Here is a 25,976-nt window from a genome sequence, read left to right as displayed (position 1 = left end):
CTACCAAGTGGAATCATAAAAGAATCATTCCAGGGACACAGGAAGAGTCAGAAGGGCTGCGTGTTTCTCAAGGATTAGTTTCCACAACACTGGTCTACATCAAAGTTAACACAACAAACTTCATCTGATTATTTAGAAAAGTTTAGTTGAGAATCTGGAGAATTTTAAACCTCCTGAAAGTGAAGGCCAGTGAAGAAACACTTCCTCCTCCCAGAGCTTTGTCACTTCTTCTCATTCAGACCTGTAATATTCAGTTTGACCTTCCAAGTCCACAACCTCTTTAAAATAAAGCCACTGGGCTGGGTTTTTCTATAAAGAAATTCAGCGGAGAACAGACAACTCTCGTCACAAACTACAGCATGGCTGGAGAGAGGCTGCAAGCCCTACAAGTGAATGTGTTAACCACTGTCTCACTGGCCTCCATCATCCTTTCCCTATCACCCCAACTTTAAAGAGCATTTTCCAAATTTATTGTCTGGAAGGCAAAATATTTAATGCTAATGTATTCAGGAATAGTATGCAGAAAGTTCCTAAGATTAAACTGAAAAATACTTAAGAGTAATTAACATGGCCTCTTCTAAGAGCTTTCTTCTAAAAGCTTTTAAGAACTTGTGTTCATTGTTGTCCATCACAGAAATGTACACTTTCTTCATCAAACAAATGATGAGCAGTCACCTTGCATGGGAAAGGTGCTTCTATATCCCCTTTCCAGGTTCCATCAAAATGTGCTCGAATTACTCTTTAGAGAACCTGATGTGGATGAACAGTCTCCAGTGCAGCTCCTGAGGTTCTGTCACAAACCTACTGGGTCTCTTGAAGACTCAAGGACACCTTGGCTTGTCTGTTTATAAAACTGGCAGGGCATTTTCAACTGTGTTCTCACCACATCCCTAGTTTATTTTGGGGAATAAAATTTGCTTCAAACCTTGAAATACACAGATTACAATAAAAGATTTCTTAAGAGTGTTACCTGCCCAGCTGTTAAACAAAGAATCCTCTGGTTTCTTAGAGTACTTCATGGTGTGCGATGACTAAGAAATATACGCATCAATAAAACTTTTTAATTGTCATTATATTAGTGACTATATGTCTGGAGGATGGAATTATGAACAGCACCGTTGTTTTCATTGGTACAAGAAGCTGTATTTCAGCTGGCTGCTAAATATGACTAGCTAAACCTGAGGTCCATCACTTTTACTGTGAATACTTCCTTACTTCCCAAGGAGTCAATTAAGCCAATGGAACCATTCACAGAACAAGGATATTGGAATTCAGCCTCTAAATCAGTCTGCTAACTGGTTAAATCGTACTTCCTTAGGAAATGGTTAGAAAGCAATTCCAAGTTATAGCATAAGTACAGCAAAAGCTCCACAGCCAGACAAAAATCTTGGACTGCTCCCACAATTAATGGAAGTTAAGTCCCAGTTTTGCTCTAGTTTTTAACAAGAGGCTACATTATAGCTGCGTTATATACAAAATTGAGTGCTTCTCCCTGTCTTTCCCCAAAATAAAGCTTTATTACTCATAGTACAAATTCTTAATTTAACAAGATTTTTAATCTTGCAGAAATTACAGCCCAACACCTTCAGCTTCTAATTCATTACTTAATTGTGTCTTAAAAGGAGGTCAAATTTCTTTTGAAGGACAAAAGTTGGGTATGCTTTTAACTTGCAAATAATAAAGACATTTCTTGTACTTATGTAGAACAAAACCTAGCAGAAAAGGTCTTTGAGAGCAGAGCAGCTCTGGAAGCAGCTTGGCACGAGCTAGTAGTAAGAAAAGGTGAGAGGAATGTGAACCAAACTGCAGGTGCTAGGAGAAAAAACACTTAATGCTATACAGGTTAAATGGGTCCGCAAAGGCCTTTGAGAACCATGTACTACAGAATTAAGGGGCCTCAAAGCTTCCCATTGTGATATCTCAAATTTCACTACCGTAAGAACTTGCCATTACATAACACAACCAGACCCTCAAACCACTTCCCAGTGCATCCTGATGCTGATTGTGTCTCACGATCTAGACTTTACTGGAGAAACAACGGTGTTTGGAACCAGTACTCAAGGGCAGCCTTAAGCTTTTTCACTATCATGAGCTACAAAAGCTTATGTGGTTCTACAGTTTCCTCTCCAGGGCAATAAGATAACATGCCCCAAAGGCTCCTGGCATTGCCTGGGAATGAATGTGCAGGCACCTTCTGGCCAGCACTCAGGACTGTGAGAAGGACAGGAGGTCACAGGTATTGGGAGGCACTTGATGAGGTGCAGAACCCACTGGGGAATAAATTAGTTAATTAACTCTGTACAAGTCTCAGAAGGTACAGGAAGATTCTAAGCAGTTTCACGGAAGGTAGAGGCTTTCAGAGAGAAAACAGAGCTATGAGAAAGAAGTACACACACACACTGTTAGATGTGATGAGAAATATACACATCTGTTCAAGGGAAGTCTCAAAAATAACAAACTACTTAGAAAAGTTGCAACATTTAGGACCTAGAGATCACTGCCCAGTCTCAAAACATCTCATGGACAATAAGCATCTATCATCAAACTGTCAGTTCAAAACACGGTGGATTATGCAGTTGTGGGTCACCAGTTTTCCACAAGAACAGCTGGGGAACTTGGATCAAGTTGCCTTCACTGTATTAAAATACTGCAGTAACAGGCCGGTTTTCTCTGCAGGTGTGATACAGAAAAATAGAGGCACATTCTTCAAAGTTACCTCCAGCCTTGTGTGAAGGATAGTTGTGCTGTATCAGAAGCACATTAGAAACTGTTCTGGAGTCACTATTCAACCTAATGATCCCTTGAGACACCAAATTATGCCATCCATAGACTGGCAGACAGTAAAAGAGAAGGAAGGGTACCCATCAAGGATGATGGTCTGCACAAAGGCCAACAATACAGAAGCCTTGCCAGGGAATAATACTTTCCCATCTTCCTTACATCCCTCTGTCATTAGCCCTTTCCATGGGTAGCTTATCATTAAGCCTTTTTACATAGATACAATTACCAAGTTAAATCAAAACAGGATGGCAATGGAAATCTGTGGAACCCTGGTAAATGCAGTATGACAGCTTACATTTTACAACATAAGCTAATTAAAACATGCTTATTTTGTTTCTAGAACAGCATTTGAACTCAATGAAATAAAATATTTCATGGACATCAACAGGGAGAGAATGGGGAACAATCGATCACATTGCCAACCTTGAGAAACATCATGTGTATCCACCAGCAGGGACAAAACCAGGGGTACCCACAGCTGGGTGGGGTGCAAACTGCAGTTCTGTTCACTCATGAGAAACCTCTACAGTTGGCAGTTGATGGTCTGAGAAAAAAGTGTGAAAAGCCAGAGACTAAAGACACACTGCATTTTCACTGCACAGGCCGTTCTAAAGTTTCCAATTTGTTTGTGACTCCAGGATGCAATTTCTCCTTCAGTCTCGGTTCTGTACATTACATCTCAGTAAAGAGGCTCCCCGAGGACCATCACTTCAAGCATCCAAAACAAGCTGGTTTTATATGTGGCAAAATAAAAGCATGAAAGACCTGGAAAACGCCATTAACATTTTTAATTAGTCCCGTTTTTCAAAAACCTGATTTGTATCTCGTATCATATTTAGGCAATAATTTGTTGGCCACAGATGTTGCTCCAAAATTGGAAGCAGAATTTCCTTTTATTAGTGATTTTTAATAAGAAAGAGGAAGACTTGTGTCTAGAACAGACTAAGGTAACAACATTTTATAAAAGTGTATATTTAATAAATTATATCTATGTAGCCCCACTACCAGGCAAAGTAGTAATTTTTTGTTTCATAATGCCATAACCATCTGATAAAGATCCCAATTTTGTACACAAACTATTTCCGTTTCTCCATACAGTTAAAAAGTAAGGCAAAAGGTCAAAACATAACCTTAAATATTTAAACTGGTCAGTGACAGTCATACTGTCAATGAATTATCTCAAGTTTACTGTTAAATATGGGTAGCCTTTGAGGTAACCTCAAGTACATGTCATGGCTTTCTAATGAGTTATTAAGTTATTAAGCCATGAAATATTTCTGAATTTTAAGCAAGACAAAGGATTAGGACCCAAGTAAAACAAATTAAAAGGATAATAATTATGCAACATCTTGAGATGTACCAGACAGTCACACTGTGCATATATCAAAAAATACATTAATAAACTGAACATATTAATAAAAAGCTAAGACTGGCCCTTCAAGACCTCAACACTAATTGGAAAGGATTTAGACAGCACATCTTGAATAACTTCCATTAACAGTTTTGGTAAGTCACTTTTCAACTATCTAAAACTGAAATAACTTATTCTTAAACTATATAGTTCATCTACTGTATTATCATTTGTGAAAGATCAGTGAAACATCATTAGACAGTTTGAGTAATGAAGCAATTGTCTAATTGCCCCAACTTGAATCTTATTTCTGATGAACTTAAATGATTAACCATGAACTGGTTTCTAGATTTTTAAGCACCGCAGTTCAATTAAAGGGCAATGATTATCATCATCCCTGAGATAATTTACTTTGAACTCTGCAGAATTCTTTCAAAAAGGGTGACACTTAAGCAGATTTTATTTTTAACGAAGAGGCAAGCTTCAGAGCCAAGAGGCAGCTGTTATGCCACCGTACCTAGAAGGGTAGGAAGCCCACGCAACCCTTCAGTAACTTTGTGATCTGCTGTGGTACCATCCTACAGAACAAAGAGAGATTATTGCAGCAGGAACAACTACCGGGCCTCCCATTTGGCAGCTGACAAGTTGCTTCTGGGTCTTTCAAGTCACAGTCACTTATCCAAAGTCGTTTTATAAAAGCGTGAGTACGTACACGCACATCTAGAGCCCGTGCCCCAGGAAGCCGGGCAGCAATTAACTAACGGACTTTGTGCAGGCAAAATTCCTGCCGAGCTGGGAGATGGACTCCTGACCCACACCCTGACAGTGATGCTCAGGGACATCTTGTGTCGGGGTTTACCCAAACAACTTTGTGAGGATCAGGCCCAGGCCACACTAACAGTTACCTTAAAGCCTACGACATCTACTCTTTTAATTGGTCCCAGGCTGTACTTCATGGTTCAGATGAATTTCTGCGATTCCCCGATATTTGCACTCTCTGAGATTTTCATCTGCTGCCAGCTTGGAGATAGAGATTCTCTTTCTCAGGCTTCTGCTCAGTTTTACTTTCTGCTCCTCTCCTCAGAGCAAAGCACAGAGCATTTTGGGCATGTTCCTGCCAACTACACAGACAGTGGCTGCAGCTCAGAAAGCAGCTTCCAGGGAGAGGGAAGAAGACGAGTCCAAGGAAGAAGGAAACTCCAGCACAAACTCACCGGTTGTATCACTCACTGCAGGTGGGAGACCAGGAGACCCTAAAACTGATGTTCCACCTGAGCATTCAACCATGGGGTTACTCTGGAATGGGTCTCTCATAGCTCTCCTGTTGGAAGTGTTCAGATTTGAACAACAAAGCCTATCTTGCACGTGCTGTGAGAGTAGCCACGAGGCTATGTTAAATTGCTCTTACTTTCTGTGATGGCATAAACTGAGCACACTGGATTTGGAAACCCTCGGACTGCAGCATTTTCTGGGACTTAGGAAACTTGGAGTCCAGACACTGATCTGAATATAAATTGAGTACTGGAGCTGGATTTTTCCCTAACTCATGGAATTGTCTTACCCAGCACATAATATGCTGCTTGGGGGCACCGAAAAGGGGGTGAAAGAAAGGAAGAAAGCATGCACACCTTTCTGAAAATGCAGATGCTTTTCAGGAGGGAAAACTGTTTACCTGCAATGATTGACTGATGTATTGCATCAACAAACTGTAGTCAAAGGGTAAGTAACCAGTGTTCTTTTAAATCAACTATTTATGATAATCAAAGCTATTCATTATATCTTTTTGTATTGCTTACAAATGGAGTAGGATTAAATGTATTCTGCAAATGATGATACCCTCAAATTATGTTCTTGGAAATGAGTATCTACCAAGTTAAGTTGCTTGCTTGTATCTGTAGCTATCAGAACTTAACCCAGTCATACAAAATATCCAGACCATAAGAACAGACTAATACCCTTAGGAATGACACAATTGGCAACAGCTGACTAATGTCATTCTTCTGATAAACCTCTGAGTGCCTTTTTCAAAGCCGCAATGACCCTCTTCTTTATAAAATCTGGTAAGAAACAACAGTCTCAGAACGACCGTGAATATCTGAGAACACCTCAGGTCATTTCTGGAGGAGCAGGTAAGGAGAAGACTTTGTCACAGAGAGAGACAGGACACTGTGCTTCCCAGCGAGCACTTGGCAGAGGGAAAGTCCCCATGTCGGGGAGCGTTATGGTGGAGGAGAGCAGCACCTTGCTGTGATGGGGTTGCACTGGGTGGGGAGTTCTGCCACGGGGCACATTCAGACCTTTGGATTTGTTCATAACCAACTGTCGTGCCACTAGCAGGAGACTCCCTCAATTTGATGAAATCTACATTAAGGCGCAGTATCACAGATTCAAGCTCTTCCCTTTAACCCCCCTGCAACACCAAGCGTATTACAAATCTGCTACAGGAATCACTTCATCCAACACAGATACGCAGAAGTCTCAAGGGTGGAAAGTGGCAGCTGTTCAACACATTCACTCATAGAAACATTGCTCACCACCAGTATTTGTTTTGCTATTGTTACACAGCTTTGTTAGCAGTGAAAATGTCTGAAATATTTGTTTGCTTTTCAGAAACAATCCTATAATGCCATTTTTTTCTGCAAATAATGCTTTGTGAACTGCAGATTAATGAGTAAAACAAGTGGTTAAAGATATCTTTTAAATATCATTCCTTTCTCTACTCATTTTATAGCTCGAGCCATGTGTCTCTCTTTAACATGTGATTTGCAATGTAATACTCCATGAGCTTCCATATCTGTCTTGTATAATAGTTTCAAATAAAATTTGGCTCTCCATATATCTTAACCTTGGGAACAGGACTCTTAAAATCCTAGAGGCCAAATACCAATATCCCTATAGGATTATCATGCACATCTGCATTTCTGGAAAGATGATATTTTTAAGGGAAAAGCTTTCGATTAAACGTTCCTCCAGAAATGATTGCTTTGCCCAGCTCTCTCTTGTTACTCTGCTGGTATAGGGGCACACCAGAGGGCAAACCTTTGCCATACTACAACTTAATCCGGGAGATGCCCTAAATTTTATTTTTGTTTAAATCTTTTAGATTTCCAAACTTGAGGTATAGCTGCCCTGAGGGAGTGTGTCATAGCAAGAGGACTGGAGAAACTCCTTCGTATCCCCACGTTAGACTTGATCTTACCCTGTCATTTACAGACAGAAAGTTGCTAGCAATCCTCTCGTGGTGAATGAAGCTGCAGATGTCAGAATTTAGTCAGTCTTTTACATTTTTGCTTTCAGCCAGAGTATTTAAGACACTGGGTATCAGACGAGCAGATTCAGATGTAAGAGTGTTTCCATTCTAACCTCCTGTTTATAATTCATTACCCAAAGTTTCTTGAAAGCTGCACTTTTGAGAAGGAAATTTCTCATTTTTGGTTTTGGCTAGGTGATCTGCTTGCTTGGGGTTTTTGTTTGTTTGAGGTGTTTTTAAATTTGAATAAATGCAATTCAGTTATTTGAACAAGCAAAATGTTAAACATGCATATTTCCCTTATATATACTATGGGTTTTTGATTGATTTTTGAGGCTGAAATGGCAAAGGGGTTAACAGCTAAAATCCAGAATGAAAACCGAGAATTCTTACCAAGAATAAGGGGCTGGGCTTGTCTTGGAGAGAAAATATTCTAGTTTCAACAAGACATATGAGCCCAAGCAAACTGAGTACTGACCACATGCGGTAGATTTTTTTGTTTGTGTTTTTGCTGAACTAAGAAAGGATGCACCCAAGGGAGGGATTAACAAACTGAGGCTACTCAGTTCACAGTGTTTGTTGTCCAAGTCACAGAGCAACAAAGAAAAAGTGCCAGAAAGTCCAAATATTCTAAAAACCTATTGATTTTAGCTTATTTTATACTTCACCAGCCTAGAAAAAGATAAGCCTGTGAGACTGAAGGACTGGGTATATTGAAAATACAGCTTCAGATGTGTGTACCATTTATTAAACACCAACCTTCTCTAGCATTTCCCTTCCCCTCCTTTTTTAAAAGACTATGAAAAGTGTAATTTAGAAAGGGAAACACTCTTAAAACACAACGTGGCTAGTTTTTTTATCCTACCAGACTCACATAAACTATCTTTTTTAATAGGTCTTAAACTATTCCCCCCCCAAGATCAAGATTACTCGCTGTGGTTTTGAGATCTCAGTAATTAGCACAATAAATCATTGTTTTGCTCCAGCAAGATGTTATGCCAGTACATATTACTTAGTCCTACATTGGACATAAAAAACAACAACAAAACCAAAACCAACTGAAGGGTGGGATTTTCAAAAAGCATTCAGCACTGGCTGAATTTTACACCCAGTGAAGTCAGATCTTGACTTCATTTAAATGAAGCGAAATCTTCATTTAAAGCAAAAATAATAATAATAAAAAAACCCCAACCATAACATCCTCTTGTACCATATCATAATGAGGCAGGAGTAGGCTGAAGAAAAAGTCTAGCATTCAAGGTTCAAATATTCTCTTAAGAAAGTCAGTTGGCATAAAATACTAGGGGCAGATAAAGCAGAGTACTGGTCAGAGACTGCACAACATCTCTGAGAGTCACCTCCCTAACAGCATTGAGAACAGTATTGTTGTTGCTCTCCTGGTGTGAGGGTGCTCTGGAGAGATCACACAACAGCTGAAATGTTCTTGTGACATGAAACCAGGACCTGGAATAAGTATTTACCCCTTTTGATCTCATGTATTGAAGATGGCTGATGCACGTACTTCATTGTTAGAAAGAAGGTCATCTTTCTCATCCCAATGTGTGGGTAAAATAGAAGGAAAGTTCACACAGAAGGCCTGTGGTATCACACGTATGGCTATATAGTCTCACAAGGTAATGACAACATCTCATCCAGAATCCCAATATAGTCAAGATATTCAAGAAAAAAAAAACGTTGCAGAAATCTGCATAACCTAGGTATGAAGATTATGGTACACTTAGAACCACAGTTCACTATAAACAGTTGTGTAATGAATCAGAAAATATATCCAAAGATAATTTCATTCTTCAGCTTTTAGACAGTTGCAAAACACACGGGCTTTTTTTCACTGGAGTTGCAGCTGGGAAAATGCCATTAAAAAAGGATTGTAAAGAAATGCCTTGCATGCAAAAGATGGAGGCCAGTGTAATTCCATTTGCAATTCTCCTAAGTATGGAGAGTAAATGAAATGCAGATCTGTAAATTCAAAATCATTACAATGCTACAAAGTCTAAGGCGCTCAAATCACCTTCAGATGTTGCTGCTGTTAAAATTAATAATAACAGGAGCACAGTTGCTAATGTTAGAAAGTTTAGTCTACGAAAAAGGTTTGCCACTACAACAGCACAGCTATTTTGGTGTGAGCTTCTACTGGAGCTGCAACTTACCAGCAGAAAAAAAAAAAGTGCTTTTGTTGCTAGAGCGTATACCCTCCCCAAGCAAAATAGAATATACTGGCCAAAGGTCTTTTTTTTTCTTCCTGGTACAACCATGTCTATTCTAGGGCTTTTGCCAATACACACATGCAGCCAAAAATCACACCTCCAACTGACATTACTATACTGGCAAGCGTTTCTAGCACTGGCCTTAAAGCAGTTATTTGTTCAATCATTGCTTTCCACAGTCACCCCTCACCCTAAAAATACTGTGTTTCTTCACAGGTAGAAAGCCGGGAAAAAAAATAATCTATCATCTTAGGTCTTGTTCAGCTGTTTCTTATATCGGGAAGGATTTTTCTTTCGTCTTCACAGAAGTTGAAATCTCCCCCTTACAAACCCAGAATAAAACATTCTTGGGGGGGAAGCATGAATCTTTAACCCCACAGCAGAACAAACAAACAAAAGTTCAGGTCAGCCCTTGCTCATCTAGCAACAGGGGCAGAGAGACAGAGAAAGAACAGAATTCTCTCAATACTAATGACTGCTGTTGCCATTCTCTACATACCAAAGTGAATACAGTCCGTCAGCTTTTCAAAGTGCTATTTCTGTTCCTATTGCTGCGTCTGACTTCCCAGCTAAAGCAGACTCTTCCATAAACAAAAAGTCAAACAATTTTCACTCTCAAAGCTCACACAGAAAGTAGTACTTTCAAGAGGACACAATTAGTCCAAAACCAGGGGATGAGGGGACAGTGGAAGGAGGAAAGAAATGCTTTTTCACAAAACCTCAGCCTGCTCTCCATGAGAAGAGGAGGATTTTCATGTGACTTGTCTTGAGATTACAAAGAACAACTATATGTTTTCAAGCACATTTGTTTTCAATAGTTAAAATATTTTTTGCAAAAAAATATATTATCAAAACAATGACTTTAAACATGGTATGGGAAAATGGAGCCTAAAGTGTTTCATTTTACTTCTAAAGCAGCAGTACAATATTTTCTTAATATCCTCCACCTCTCCAAGCCATTTCCTGTGGTTTGTCCTAAAATTTACCCTCATCAGCCTAAACAGTAGTGTCAACTATGCGTGAAGAATCAACTTGCTTTTGCACTGAAAACAACTGTATCCTTTTAAAATGCCCTGACTGCAGCATCACCAGAGAAGCCAAAACCTGAGTGGATCTAGAGACAGAACTCAGTTCTTCTTCAGGTTAGCTCCCAAGCTAAGGGTCAAACAAATTATTTTGGGAAACACCATGTTACTTCTGCATGTGCTGCCTCTGTCCCGTATGTGTTCAAAAAGTAAGTAGAGATTTGAAGATATACAGTGGATTTGGCTTGATATTAAATTAAACAAAATTTTCCCTTGGAAACTGTCTAGCAGCGCCTGCAGAAATCAGTTGTAACTGCACCTGAATGTGGAATACTGTAAGTTTTAGGGAAATTTCCATGTCATACACTGGTTTAATGCATTACTGGCACATGTAGCCTGCTCAACTCAGATGTGGATACCGATTCCAAGGTTTAGAAATATCCACATTTAGGGTTTTGCTTTGAGTTTCTCCCAAGTAAAAACTTCTTCACTTCTGAGCACATAATGATACTTTACAAATACAGAGCTCTGCTATGACTCTTTACAGGTCGGAAAAACCCAGACCTTTCATTGTGCAAGTAACTCCTAGGATTACCAAAGGAAAGTGAGCCCCACAGCCAGCCCATCTGACGCAAGGAGAGTGACATCCGGACGTGTTTGGAGTATCAACACCTCCGATCCCAGCTTCGTGCTGCCAGGAGCTTTTTCCTGTTTGGATTCAAACATAAAGACACCTGGGATCAAACTCAAATGATCTCTTTCGATTTCATCCCTGGTGATGTAAGGTAAGGAGCGCTTGAGAGCGCCCAGAGGAGCTGGGGCACTCAGCCTGTAGGTACTTGGGGCTACTCAGGTTCCCCTACCCTGTTTCTTCAGCTCTGGGTTTCTCTCAAGTACTTGCTGGCAGCTGCACTGAACCGCATACAGAAGAACAATATGCAATAAACAGACATCATTAGAGAAGTGTTATTTTTCTTATTACAGAAAAGTTGAGAACTTTCACAATATCTTGAAACAGTGCTCAGAAATTACCTCTTCAGCTTGGCATCCGTTCCCTCTTTAGGAACAAAACAACCCCAGCAATTACAGGAAAAAGCCAAACTGACATAACTAAACCAAGAAAGCCTTTTATCTATTCACCTCGCAAGGTTTTGTTTGTTTGTTTGTTTTTTATTAAAAAAACCCTACTTCTTAGAGGCTTGGAAAAAAGCATCAGGTGCTCTTTGCACAGAGAACATTTATGACCTTGTTCAACTTCTTCAATACATTTCTTACTAATGCTTGCTGTATTAATGGACTCAGCCCAAGAAGTAGTAATATTGAGCTTCTTAATTGCTTTACACAATTAAATGCTAATGCTTCAATCATTAACAATAATGCTGAATACCATGCTTTGGAGCACAATGTAAGCAATGTATTAAAAACAAATGCTTCACCAGGTTCCTACTTTTCAGTTTTTATAAGTAGTTCAGAATAAGAAGCCTAAAAATAAATAGCATTTATTGTCACTGGAGAAAGTGCTACAGTAAAGAGCAGCAAACAACTGCTAGCCACAATTATAACCTCCACCCCTATAGCCTTCACAGAGCCTTTGCTGTTGCTGTCTATGTAAGCAGAGCAGACCTATCTGCTTCAGGGTGAGACTTTTCTTGGAAATGTTTACTATAATGAGAGAATTTTCTGCTCTCTTTCTTTTAATCACAACACTGTCCAGTTCTGAGATCTGAATTGATACCAAAAAAAAAAAATAAAACATCCAGATGACATTTCAAGGAGTTTAATAATCAGATGCCTCATTGCACTGCCTGGGAGTGTGTTTCACATTATATTAAAATTATTGGCACCTAGTCACGCTATGGCAAAACTAGCTGACACCATGCTTGGTTACAGCTGTTGCCACAACAGTAGTTATTTGGCAAGTGATGTGAAAGAGGACAAAGTGCTATTGTGAGCTCACACCAAGCTTTTACACATTATGACTCTAGTTCATAAGGAGGACAGAAGAAAAGAAAAGCTGCCTTTTCTTTCAGGATAACCACATTGGGATCCTAAGTGAAGGTGTTTGACAAAAGAAGTCAAAACCATGTCAGACTGACAGGCTACGAAAACCACAAAAGGGGATGGAGAGGAAGCACAAGACTCCTGTAAGAAATGCATCTCAAACTTTGGGAAGGTAAGATGGGGTAAGCCAGAAAAAAGAAGGGCAGAAAGCTCTTGGAAAGCAAACTGGCCCTTTGTCTCCCAGAGGAGCAGCAGACCTCAACCGCAACGTTGTGGGAAGCACCGAGAGCGGATCACACTCTGAAGGCCAGTTGCGCTCCTAAGGGACTGTCTGTCACAGGTTGGATGCTCTTGAAAGTCAGGTCTTTGTGAGTGTGGTGAGGAGACACTTTCCTTCACGTCTACTTTCTTTGTGAGCCCATCCAGGTTAAAGAGGGAAGGGTTTTACCTTTGGCTACAATACTCACATCCCTTTTTTTGCCTCCAGAAAGAAGCCGCAGAGCCTGCCTTACCACACAGATGGTTTCCCATTAAAATAATCAACAACAATGTTGGAACTCTGTTCCTTGAAAGGAGGTTTGTCATTGTGCCCAAGTGAGCCAACAGAGGAAAAATCAGCTGCTACACATTAAGGAAAAAGTAACACATTTAAAACGAAAAACAAAAGGAAAGGAAAAAGAATTTTCATACAGTATTTAATTGCGAAAACATGGTGGGAGAGAAAGAGGACTCAAGAGAAACCCCAGGACCTCTTGCATCTGAAGCACCCATTTTACAATATATGAAAGAAATGCTTCAGCGTTGGTTGGTGCTGAGAAGTGTCCTCAATCTTTAAAATTAATTTACTGACTCTGATGGCTCTTTTTCCACCACATAATGTTAACCTAAGCCTCTTCTCCCATCTACTTGAGCTCTAATCATGACCTAGCATTTGTACGGTGTCCATGGTTTTAAGACCCATACTCTATGTTAGTCCAAAATGAAAAATTCACGGTTGACCTATGTGAGCTTTGACTGTTGTCTATGTGACAACATCAGCACTTTCCAGAAAACTCAACCACCATGGAGTGCCCAAGATGCAATAATGATTTCCTCTTCTAAGAGAGGGATCTCTCACATGTGTTTGCTTTTGAGAACGGCCGATTTGCATGGTAGCCACAGGAATATAATATGTATAAACTGGTCTTACTAACCATGTGACAAGAAATTTACAGAAAAGCAGGACTGTACTATGTTTTAAATTTTTTTCTAACACTAGTTATTAGAATGTCACATGCAAGCACTATAATCATAGCACTTGTTTACTTTTAAAACGTGGAAGACACTAGAAAATATTTTTTAAAGATTTTTTTTCCCTTCCTTCCTCTTTATTCCCCACTTATTATTTAAATATTCCCCTGCAGTGGGGAATCACACTACACTTACATGAAAACTGCAAAGTGAAACTGCATATAAACAGAAAGTGACTGATCTCATTTCACTGAGCAAGAGGGTTGAAGGCCAGAAAGGAAATAAATTGCTTTAGGGGTGGGATGTTAAGCAAATATTTACACAATTTTCCAGTTTTTATCAAACATAAAATATAATCTAATAATCATCTAAGGAATGTTTTGAGAACATTTTCCCTTAAGTATTACTCAACATTTAGACATGGATGATCAAAAAGTAGAGACCCACTCCCAACAAGCATACAGCAGTATTTATCTCAAGCTCTCCCTAGTAGGAAAGATTACAAGGATTAGGTTTCAAGCTTGTGCAATTGCCTTTAGACAAACACAACAATATGCAATAAACTACTATTCCCCAGATGACTTTAGAAAAAAAAAACCAACAAACACACTAATGACAATTAAGACTGAAATAAAAGAAGAGCCAAATAAGTAACAACTCAGGACAAAGAGGCCCCCTTGAAAGATGTATTAACATGGAAGCCATCAAATCAGAGGGTGGTGGCTTTCCATGTGGGGAGGCATTCTCTGGGGCCACTTCTTGGCTTCCTCCTCACAAAGGAATGCATTCCTTTAAATGATGATTACATTTTCTCAGGGTTTGGGTCAAAGAAAGCTGGGTACAGCGGGTCTCAAACTAAAGTCAGTCTCAGAACTCAATAGTGTAGAGAGGAGGGTCAGGTTTAATAGCTCTCCCAACCAATCTCCCGCATCCAGGTCAGCTACAACAATATTTTCCTACTAAACCTGTATTTAATTGGGTCAGAGAAGTAAGGGGACAAAACAGAAACTCTAATGTAAGCTAATCTCTACATTTATAGAACAGCTTTTCTCTGGGATGTTGTGCACCTGCTCCTCCTCCAGATCCAGAGAACAAGCATTTGGGCACAAGCTTTTCCTTTGATTTCAATGAACAGAATTATAGTCATACAAAAATCACTGCCTGAAACAGAGCGTGACAGCATCTTTGCAGCACCACCTTTTCTTTGGTTCATTCCATGTTCCCTACCCCACCTACGTATCATCTCCTTACAGTGTCCATCTCTGACATGAGGTCCCTATTTCCTTAGTTGACTGTTAAGCATCTGGAACACTGCTAATACGATTTATGTAGTTTATTATAAAACAATTCTGCAACATGCTACACAAATATGATGTTAATCATATAATTCCAAATACTCTATTTTACTCCAAAGAGGACACCAGTAATTTACTAAGAAACAACTATTTGTGAGCAATTCCTGTTTGAAGGAACATGGCACATCTCATTTGGTCACTTAGATGCCTCAAAGAGGTATCATCTGAAGGAACGGGCATGTGGGAGCTTAATTCTCCCACTGCTTCCTAGTAGAGCTTTAATTAATCATCAATAATTCAAAGATGACCCTTACAATATGACCAACTGAGTGCACCAGCACAACAGACATTCTATAAAGAATACTCTTCATGAAGAGGGTGCTCTACAGTATCGTTGCCAGCTATCACATTCAAACTTCATTTTACCTTAGCTTTCAACATGTGCCTGCTACACAAACTATCCCACAAACTGCCTTCTAACTTTACAGCTAAGAGCAATATCATGTCACTGGATGTTTCAACAAAAAGCAATTGAAATCCATATTTGTATTTTCTCCTTAACCACAAGTTGAACAGCAAAATATTGGAATTTCAAAGGCTCACTAGTATGTTTTTGGGCACAAGTTACTATACACAAGAGGAAAATTTTATGCATTCCTCCATGGACTATCTCCATGGCTTTACCCATCCATGTTCTGTAACAAACTACATTTCATTTCCCCAGAGGCAAGGGGTGATGGTGCTACAGGTAATTTCGTCCAGGGGATGTGACTGTCTACCTTTACCCTCAAGTCTACACATCTCTCCCTTCACACCTCCTTTGAACAAGGGGATGACAGCACCGTGATAGTAAGTCATAAAACATTACATTTGTAGGGATGTATTTCTTCTTTGAGCAACCCTAAAATACTTAACAAACCTCTGTAAAGTACTGATTGTTTGCAGGTTGACAGCAGCCAGCAATCATTCATCTCAGTCCACAGCAAGCTATAAGAACATTATTTCTGACAGAAGCAGTAAGGAGAGGTTGAAAAGGAAGAAACAGTTGCCTGGGCTAGCACATTAAGTTTAACATTACTGCTCATATATGTACACTTAATCATTATGTCTCCAGGGATGCATTAATTCTATTTGTCAAACCAACCCAAACACTCTTTTCTATCTGTAGCACACCACAAATGTCACCCAAGGAAAGGTGAGCCTGTCACCTGTAGCCCTCAAAATTATCTGAATAAGACAACAAAGAATGGATACCTCCTCTTTCTCACATCTACGTTCAGTAGTTAAGGAGATCAGGTACATACTTGGTAGTGGAGTGTTATGGGAAATGAGATACTCCACACCCCTCTAGTCTAAATTCTTCCCATGCTTCTCTTTCACCCCTTTTAAATCCATTTAAGCCATGACTCCAAATCAGGACAGGCACTGCTACCAGTTAGCCCATCATTTACAAACTCCATCAGGTTGTCATGTGAGGACCATGCACAGATTAATTAAGGGCATTTGCTCTTGGAACGCTTTGCTGAGATGTGGAACATTATCCTCATTTTAGAGATGCACAGAAACAGATGTGTCCACAGCTATTCAAGAAGAAGTTAAGATTCAAACATTAGTAAAGTTTCTGATTGTTTTTCCTGTATTGGGATGGGAAAACAAGATCTCAACACCTTTATAAGATTAGAAATAAGTTAATTACACAATAGCTCAAAATTAGAAGGCAATACATCATGAAGCACATGGAAACATGCCAACGCTTAACATTCAACCTACATGAAATACAGATATGAAAAGACTATAAAAGGGACAGTTACAGCTGAGTCTTATTTTGCTGTATTTTAAATATTTTAACTATGAAAATATTGTATATTTTGGACTCATATATAGTGGTTCATAAAGATATTTTCTTCTCTTCGCTCAGACACTTGAAAAATACTTTCTCTCTAAAATTCGTGCCAACATAAAAAAGCCCTAGTTAAAAAAAATTAATATCTTATTTCCCCCACCCCAAGACTAGAAAAAAAAATAAAATAATATAATTAGCTTGCCTTTGAAATTGATTTAGAGACTTAGAAAGCTACATCCTCATGTTTGTAACATGAATACAGCTGCATTATGTCGGAACAGAAACCAAAATGAAAATTTCCTACATATCAATATTTTGCTGCTAGTTTTTTTTATACAAGTGCATACAACAAGAAATGACTTAAGAACTCATCCTGATGGACACTTTGCTGCTTTAAAAGATGATCTCAAACTGAGCTCACGAACGGGCATTCATAGAGCTCTCCTTTATTAGCAGCCCCATTGCTGCTGAGCAGCTGCTTCTCGTTATGCTCATGACTCCTCCAGCCTTGCTGACCTGCAGGCTCACTCTCAGCCACACCACTCCCACAAGTCCTTCCCCTTCCCTGTCTACTGGCAACACCTGCCAATCCTCCACCTACTGATAAACCCAATTACCTTTCCTTATGAAACAAAGCGAAATGAGACTGAGTCCTCCAATAAATACCTTAAATTCTAGGCATCTTAAAACAAGCTGTGAAGTAAAACACTAAAAAAAAATTTACTTTTTTTAATATGAGATTGGAAGATCTTCCACATCTTTAAAAGTGCGCTAGCAAACAAGATTTTACTCGTTAATGCATTTTTAATGTATTTTGGTGGCTGTTTTTTGGCTCTCACCAAGGATACTTTGGGGAAACATCAAGCAATTTCCGTTGTTTCTAGCACAAATACTCCTATTCACCTCTATCTCTTGAATAAGATTGGGTTGTGCTGTTGCTGTTCGTTATATTTTGCTTAAGCATTGCTGAAAATAAAATAAAATGACTGTGAGAGCAGGCAACTTCTTGTCTCCAAAGTTTTGAAATCACAGAACTTTCTCATATTTAATAATTCAGACTCACTCCTCTAAATTTTGTCCAGGAAAATAAGACGGTCTTTATATTCCAAAGATGTCTTCACAAAAGTCTGCAGTACTGGATTTTCTGATGCCGAGTGATTATGAAACCCCCTTTTGTTCTCATAACTTCATGATGTATATCTATAACTCTTTCTTGTTTGTGAAGATAAGACCAGCCTTGTCTCTCTAAATGGCATTTCAAAGGAAGATTCACAGTTGTTTGACTTTTGATCTGTGTGGCAACTAGCTCGACCACCTGCGCTGGGTTCGAGCAGTTACTGAGCTTGCTTTGTACCATCTTATGAACACAGCAAGCCTTTTAAACCAGAACGAGCTGATGTGTGAATACACCAATTTACAATGTAAATACAGGGTCCAACAATATGGGCATCTTTAATGACCAAATGTGTAAAGTGCATATATTGTTTACTGATTATATCATTAAATAAAACAGATGGCTCATATTCTCCATCCACCTACAGTGGATTAAAACACAATGGTGTAATAGTCTGGTAAACTGGTAATGTGAAACATTGCTTTGTACTGGTGCAGTAGTATAAATAGCTGTTCACAAACGAGGTACAAAGCCCCACTGCCCACTAAGAATAATTAGCTTAGGGCTGTACTGAAAGAATTCTACCTTCACAATCAACACGTGTGTGCCATTCACGCTGAAAACTGCCTCTGAAAAAATATAGCGGTGACAGAAAGCAGCAAGGGAGTTTCTCAGCATGGATAAAATAGACCATATGCTTCCCAACATCTAGGCAAGACTGGGCACACTTAGAACCATGTTTCTCAAACAATTCCCTATATAAACACATTATTTGCCACCACGATAAGAAAATGATAGAAACATACAAGTGCTTTTTTCCCCCCTTACACAAGCATTTGTGTCAGGAGGAAGGCAAGGAGTTAGTGCAAAAATAATTTTAAGATGCAATTTTTATTCAAGAGGAAAAATTATCCCTTAGTGTTGCAACAAAATTATCAGCAGATCTACGAAATAAGACAAGGTGAAGACTTTGCTCTAACTTGCAAATGTTACAAAAAACCTTCTGGGTTACAGCTTAATGTTATATATAGCAAAGTCCAAGCTAAACAAAAGCTCTTAGCTAATAAATGCTACACAGAGAGATCCCGCAAGCTAAGCCACGTTAACAGTCATGGAAAAACAGTAGTATCTGCAGAAGGCATATAGGTCAGGGAAAAACTCTTCTGCTATGTTTTTAAACTGGAGAGCATTAATACCACTTATAATTCTAATAAATTGTCACTCCTTACTATTCAAATTTGTTGACTAATTTTTCAAGTCTTCAAAAAACCCAATTAATAAACTGATTTTAAAATATGATTTTAAAATCTGAGTTCTCTAAGACTAGAGAAGCATTAGCACCAAAAACTTATCAGTTTGTCTGAAGCAAGCAGATTGTGGTAGTCTCTCTCTTTATTTATATTATTCTAGGTATTTCTGAAACCATTTCAGTGCTTTTCAATGAATTACTTTGGAGCTACACAAATGTTATAAAGAACATAAATCTCAGTGTTTATGGTAAAATTGTTTTCCTCTGTCTTTCCCATTTTTGCTCAATTTCCACATTGACTTTTCTTTGCCTTATTGATTAGGTTCATGTCTTCCATATTAGTTAAACAGCCAGCCAAAATTAGCAAGTTTTCATCCTTCCTATCACCCAGTAGACTAAACAATCTCTCATTGTAAGACCACGCTTTCTCATTCATGACTGTTATTCTTCAGACAGACACTCAGCAGGTTAGCAATGTGTGAACATTTCTTCTGCAGAGTTTTAAAGGTCCATTACAGCATAATTACATGCTACACAAGGACATAAATTTTCATTTTTGGTCCTGGTTTTCCTTAGCTGTTGATTTCTCACAGTCATCATTTATGGCCTTCTTTTTAAAATGACAACAACAACAACCACCAACACCCTCCTACTTTGCTCATTCAATATCAGGGCTACTAACATAACAAGACAAGCAAACTACTCACATGAGTATGAGTTGCAAGTTCAGGTCCTGGATGTTGTGGTAGACCTTGTGCGATGAACTTGAACAAAAACTGAACCCAGCAAATCCCAACTTTGTCTTTGTTCTAGCTGTTGGTCACTTAATCTCTTATGTCTCTTAACCAGAACTCTGACCTGCTACTATGAGCTAGATTAGCCAATAAGGACAGGGTTCTGATAACACAGGAGTTTTAAATCAGCTTGATGACTTCATTGTTTTCTTAAAGGTAAATACCTTGGTGTGTGATCAGAATCATGCTGGAAAGCTGAATTAATTTTGCTTTTATTAAAAGCTGACAATTTCAATCAAGTGTGGCAATAGAAGTGCCAAGTGCTACTGGAGATCATATTTAGAAAGCACAAAAGAGTTTCTTTACCTGAAAAGACTAACAAAGCTCCTGCAGAGACCTGACAGAAGACTAGGCAAAACAATTCCCATTTCCACCATTTGTATCCAAATACTCAATCTGTCCAGAATGCTGGTGTGTCTATGGGCAAGGGTGTGAAAAATAACTTAAAAATTCTGATGCTTTTTAAACAACATTACTGCCTTTTTCTTAAACATTTGGAAGCACAATGAAAAAAAAATTAAATCTCTTCATTTTAGTCCAGATATGTAACCTCAGGAGAATGATTTAATTTTGGTGTCTCTATTTGCAAAGCCCAGTGACACCTACACATGAAGCTACTGTTTGGAGAGACTGAGCTTCCAGGATTTGCCTATTAGAACACTATCCAAGCCTTCCATTTTTACATTCCCAAATCCCATCAAAAGGCTTGGCTTGATGAAAACTGGAAACTATAATTTAATTCTGTACACTATTATTTATGTTCCCTAATTCTTAAAAAGTTCAGCAGAAATTTCTTTCTACAGCAGAAGTCATGGGCCACGACAGAGCACAGAAATCTCCTCTAATGCACCAGCACTTAAAAGCTCTCTGTCTCCTCAGAAAGAAAGATTTGGGCTAAACTTTAGGGGAAACTTGGATCAGTTTGATTGAAGTGATGGGGAATGCTCATCAGTGCCAAGCAGGCCACACATGTATCTGCCAGGATTGAAACAGGAACAGTCAATCCTGCCTTAAAACAAAGGAATGAACTTTTCTGTGATCACTTCCAAGATGATTCTATTTCTCTTTTGGCAAATTTGTGGATTAAAATGAAATGACCCATGTAGCAAGATATCATGCAGATCTGTGATCAGAAAACATTAAATTCAGGAATTTATGGCTTAAACACTCCATAGTAAATGGAATGTGTAAAATTTGGTATCTATTGTTCTGTGACAGTTATATTGTGAGTGGTGTCAAGAATAACGTGATCCTTAATTTACTACTGGCTTTAAGGAGTTTGACTTCATTGATTTCTGAAGAGTTGTCTCCAATTATTTCAGCGAATACCAACGTCAGCTTTTGTAAACAGGTTCCCTACTTCAACCTCCTTTACATAAACAATCCCACCACATTCAAAATATTTTTGCTACCTTTGCTATTCCTGAATATCACGTCAGAGAGAACTCATCCAACTGGAAACTACTTGTAAGTACTGCAAGAAAGCACTGCACTGATTATGCTGATATAAGACATGCCTTCTCATGAAAGCATGTCATGGGACATCTATTGTGGTTTAGACATGACAACGCTGACTATGAAACGCCTTTTGTTTCACTCATGACATTGTGAACCTTTTTAGGCTCTAACTGCTTAATGGCAGTCAACATATCTCAAAACAGAGAACAAGCACAAAGGGTTACATGATATTTAACCTATTACGATGCTTTACATTCTTGGTATACGCAGCCTAGGACTAGCTCGGATAATTATCCATTGGGACCCTGCTTTCCTGCAGAAACACAACTGTGCTTTAGATAATGTTCTTTCCAGCTGTTCAGCTGGACACAAGTAGATGGAAGGGGGGCAAATGAGATAGTAATTCCAGATGATAGAAAAGAGGGAATGGAGACGACAGAACAAAGGCCATTGTACATTTGAAAAGGAATGAAAAAAGCAAATTAGAAATATTGTCTGGAGAATGCTGAGAGCCCTGCTTGTAGTGGACATAGTGTAGGCAACTTAACACATGGATAAAGCTTTCCAACAATCTGAAAAATTAAACAATGCCACAATATAAATGCTTCTATCTCAGTGAATGAAGGACATACCCTTCTAAGACTTTTCCTACGTGCAAGGAGATTGAAACACTGACTTATTTTATCCTATGCACTTAAGCTATTAAAATGTAAAGTTCAATCATGATGCTCTTATTTTTTCCAGATTTGAAGTCAACTTAACTCTGTATGACTTAGGCTGTTGGTGCCACAGGTTTGTAAAGGCTAAGGTGGCATTAAACTAACCATAGCTACATGCTGGCAATGTTGAATTTGGTCCCGTTCTGTGAGGCACTCAGTACCTTCACTATACGGCTCAGAATTCTCCATGTACACTGCTTGCTGTAGCTATGGTGGTTACACAGCAGCTCAAAAGACTTCTGCTCTTTCTCTGATGCATGAACTGAAAAGTATTTCTAACACTGAATGAAAGCAGAGTAAGATTTTTCAAAAGCATTTTGGAAACAACACACAGAACACTGTCCAAGAAAGACGAGCAGGGTTTATAAAATGGCTCTCAATTGATTATTAAAAACAAAAATGCATCTTACATACATCAGATTACATCATACCTAAATTAAGAACAGGGAACCTACAGTGTCCCATACTATTTTAAAATTCTTGCAGTTCAGACCCAGGGGTACGTTTCCTGTTTTTTGGTTGGACTCCTAATGAGAAGAATGCTTCACCCTTGGGAATTTTGCTGACGCTACATTTACGTTTTCCACATGTTTTACCATCACTTCAACAAAGAAAGAAAGTTTCTTTTTAAAGGCAAAGTGAGGAATGACCAGGTACTAATTAATGCCAAGGTTTAATCCAGAATAACAAGTTCTATGTTCCTTATCCAAAGACTATCTTGTGATTAACGGCACCACAAAGCTTATCAGTTTCCTTCTGAAAAGATTCAACACTGCAAAACTGATTAAGATTAGTTGCATATTAAAACACAAACACATACAATAATATAAGAATCAAGTAACTATATTAAATGCTTAAATGTCAGGAAATTAAAAAAAAAAAAATGCTTATACTGACAGTAACAAGCACTAAAACACCCTATGTGTATTTTATGGTTTCCGTTTAACAACAGAAATATTAGGGAGAGGGTTTGCTCTGAACTCAGCCTTGAGCAAGGAGCACAATAAAAGCTATGCTGCCCCAAGAGATGACCCGGAATCATTCTGCCACTCACTCCCCCCTTATTCAGTCTCCCTCACGTTAAGGGAATTGCTCCTCTGGTTTAAGTTAACCATATGATTAAATATGTTCCTGAATCAAGGTCTAAATTACTGAAGGAAACAGCTGCAGCTGTAAATATTCAACATGGAGCAGACACGTTGCTAAAGGATTTGTCAATTCAATCATTTTTCAGTGTGGAAATACATCTTGAAGTAAAAATAGAAATACGTGTACCAAAAAGTTGCCGAAACAATTTCTTTTGGCTTGAGACCAAATATGCAAAGTTCCTGCTGGAAAGAGGAATTCCTCTATTAGCATGAAAACAAGGCAAATCCAACTGTATGTTAAACTTCACTCAGTATCTGTGATACAAAGACCTTCCTCCAGAAAACTGCAAAGAATCAATAGTCATGGTTTAGTACAACTGGACTATCCTGGAGTTCAAAAGCACAAGGAAGTTTGACTAAAGGTAATGCAAGTAGCAGGGTGATGAGATCTTTCCTGGAAAGAAGAGTGAAGAAGCTTGCCCACAACTAGGAGAGAGGGGGAGGTGTTCCCTCTTTCTGATTGTAGTCACATTGGCCACACAGCTGTTGGAAAGTCACTTAACTTAGCACCTGAGAGCTGAACCCTTACTGCTTCATTCCCATCAACTGGAGCCCGTGTGTTTGCCCTACTGGAAATCAACATGTAAAAGTGTCTTTTATAAGAGCAGATGTGTTCATTGAAATCTGAAGATTAAAAGATAATTTTTTGGCATAAAAATTTCCTGACAGAATAAAACATTCTTCTGGAGGGTAGCTATTTTTCTATAATATTTTTCTGCAATTTGGAGGAGGATAGATAGAATTTATTTACTAATTGGATAAATATTCAAATGTACTGATTTTTTTATCTGGTTACTTTTAGGTCTGTTTGTTTCCAACTGGGCCGTGTGTGGCTTGGAGACTGTCCAAATTCTTTTCTTAAAAGCTTTTCTAGGCTATTGGCTTAGGATATGGGGAAAAGACTGAAGATCTTTCAGAGCATATTCTTTTCTGCTTCTTTCTGACACACTGTGTGCTCCCCAACTCACACTGGGGTAGAGGCCAAGGGACAGATGTCTGAGATGGCAGTATTGCAAATGACCACAGAAGATAACATTTCCTTATAGTAAAACCTATTGTTTGCAAATTCTGTAACTGAAACGATGCTGAGATTCTGTTATAGTCTCACACTTTTAAAGAGCAGTCATAAAATGTCAGGTTGTTCAGAGCTATAGATACATGTAAAAGGAAATGATAAATGTTTTGATATTATGAACTTGCGTATATTATCCTAGTAATGCAATGCTGTAAGCAGAATATACTAGTTTAGTGGAATCTCAGTAGGTTTATTTACAGAAAAAAAAAAGAGTATGATGAATATATAGGTCATTTCAAAGTGAGAATATTTAAAACATTTACAACAAAAATTTCCTTACCGCAAAATCTCAAATACTGGAAGATAAAAAATTCCAATGCATAAGACTGGCTACTGTAAATTGCTGGGATAGGAAGACCTCCCCCTGTTCTGCCACTGATTTTCTTAATCAGCTATGGCACTTACAAAACCTGTCCCTGCTTTTATTCCCCATCTCCAGAACATTTTATGCACAAATATATGGCCAGGGAATTTAGGTCATACAAAGGGAGAAATTTAGCTCGCTAGCTATCTAAATATCTAATCTCTTAATATATTTGGCCAGATTCAGAAGAGATGCTGCTTTACCTTTCTGAGTTGGTAAAAATAGAAATAGTTAGGCATTAATTTGATGCACCGGGTGTTAGCCTGGCATATGACATCAAGCATATCAGCAAATACATATTGTGGGAGCAGCAACTCAGTCGAGCAATGTTCAGTTTAACATTAGCTTTTCCATATAATAATGATGTGAAGAATAGTTCTCCAGTGTTTTTCTTTATTGGTTCCAGCAATTAAGTGAAACATTGTGTGGTATGTACTGAAGTATGCAGAAATTAGGACACAACTGCCAACCTGTCCTAATTATTTTTCTTACAGTTGTATTTATCTAATTTGTGCTGATTTCTGGGGGTCTGAATTTTATGATTATTCTTGTGACTAAACAACATTTGGATGATGCTGAAGCTGGGATAATGCTAGATCCTTCTACCCAACAGTCATGAACAAATTACTTGTTTTCACATCTATTATGTGTTTTTAAATAACGTCCCAAGAATCTTCTACTGCAAGCTGCATCTCTGCTGAAGCACTTCTTTTGGCACATTTACCTGAACTGAGCTTAAATCTTAACCTGCCTTTCATCCAGATGGGTGACTCATCTCAGCATTTTTGTTAAAGGAAATCCAGTGCCTTTCTGACACAGAGAAACATGCCATCTTGGTGTTCGACTACATAATCCTTTTGTCTGGAAAGAAGAGCTCAAGCATATTTCAGAAAGATCATATTTTTCATTTGGCTTATGGAACACTTATAAACTAGGACTCCTAACTGTGATTCCCAAACACAAAACAAAGTCAAAGGTTACAGCATATGTTTTTGTTTCAGCTTCTCTAAATTACTTGCAAATGTATTCAAACACAATATGAGGAGATACTTTA

The 25,976-nt window shown here is 38.5% G+C and overlaps 1 protein-coding gene across 4 annotated transcripts in view; it reads right to left on the bottom strand.

Moving 5' to 3' along the window:
- VTI1A (vesicle transport through interaction with t-SNAREs 1A) overlaps positions 1-25,976 on the bottom strand; it is a 272,255-nt gene that overhangs the window by 73,726 nt on the left and 172,553 nt on the right. The gene's annotated exons all lie outside the window — the stretch shown is intronic.

Source organism: Calidris pugnax, unplaced genomic scaffold (assembly GCF_001431845.1).
Source record: "Calidris pugnax isolate Ruff unplaced genomic scaffold, ASM143184v1 scaffold4, whole genome shotgun sequence".
Classification (NCBI taxonomy): domain Eukaryota; kingdom Metazoa; phylum Chordata; class Aves; order Charadriiformes; family Scolopacidae; genus Calidris; species Calidris pugnax.
The sequence above is the reverse complement of the archived record's forward strand: the minus strand, read 5'-3'. Positions and strand labels throughout refer to the sequence as shown.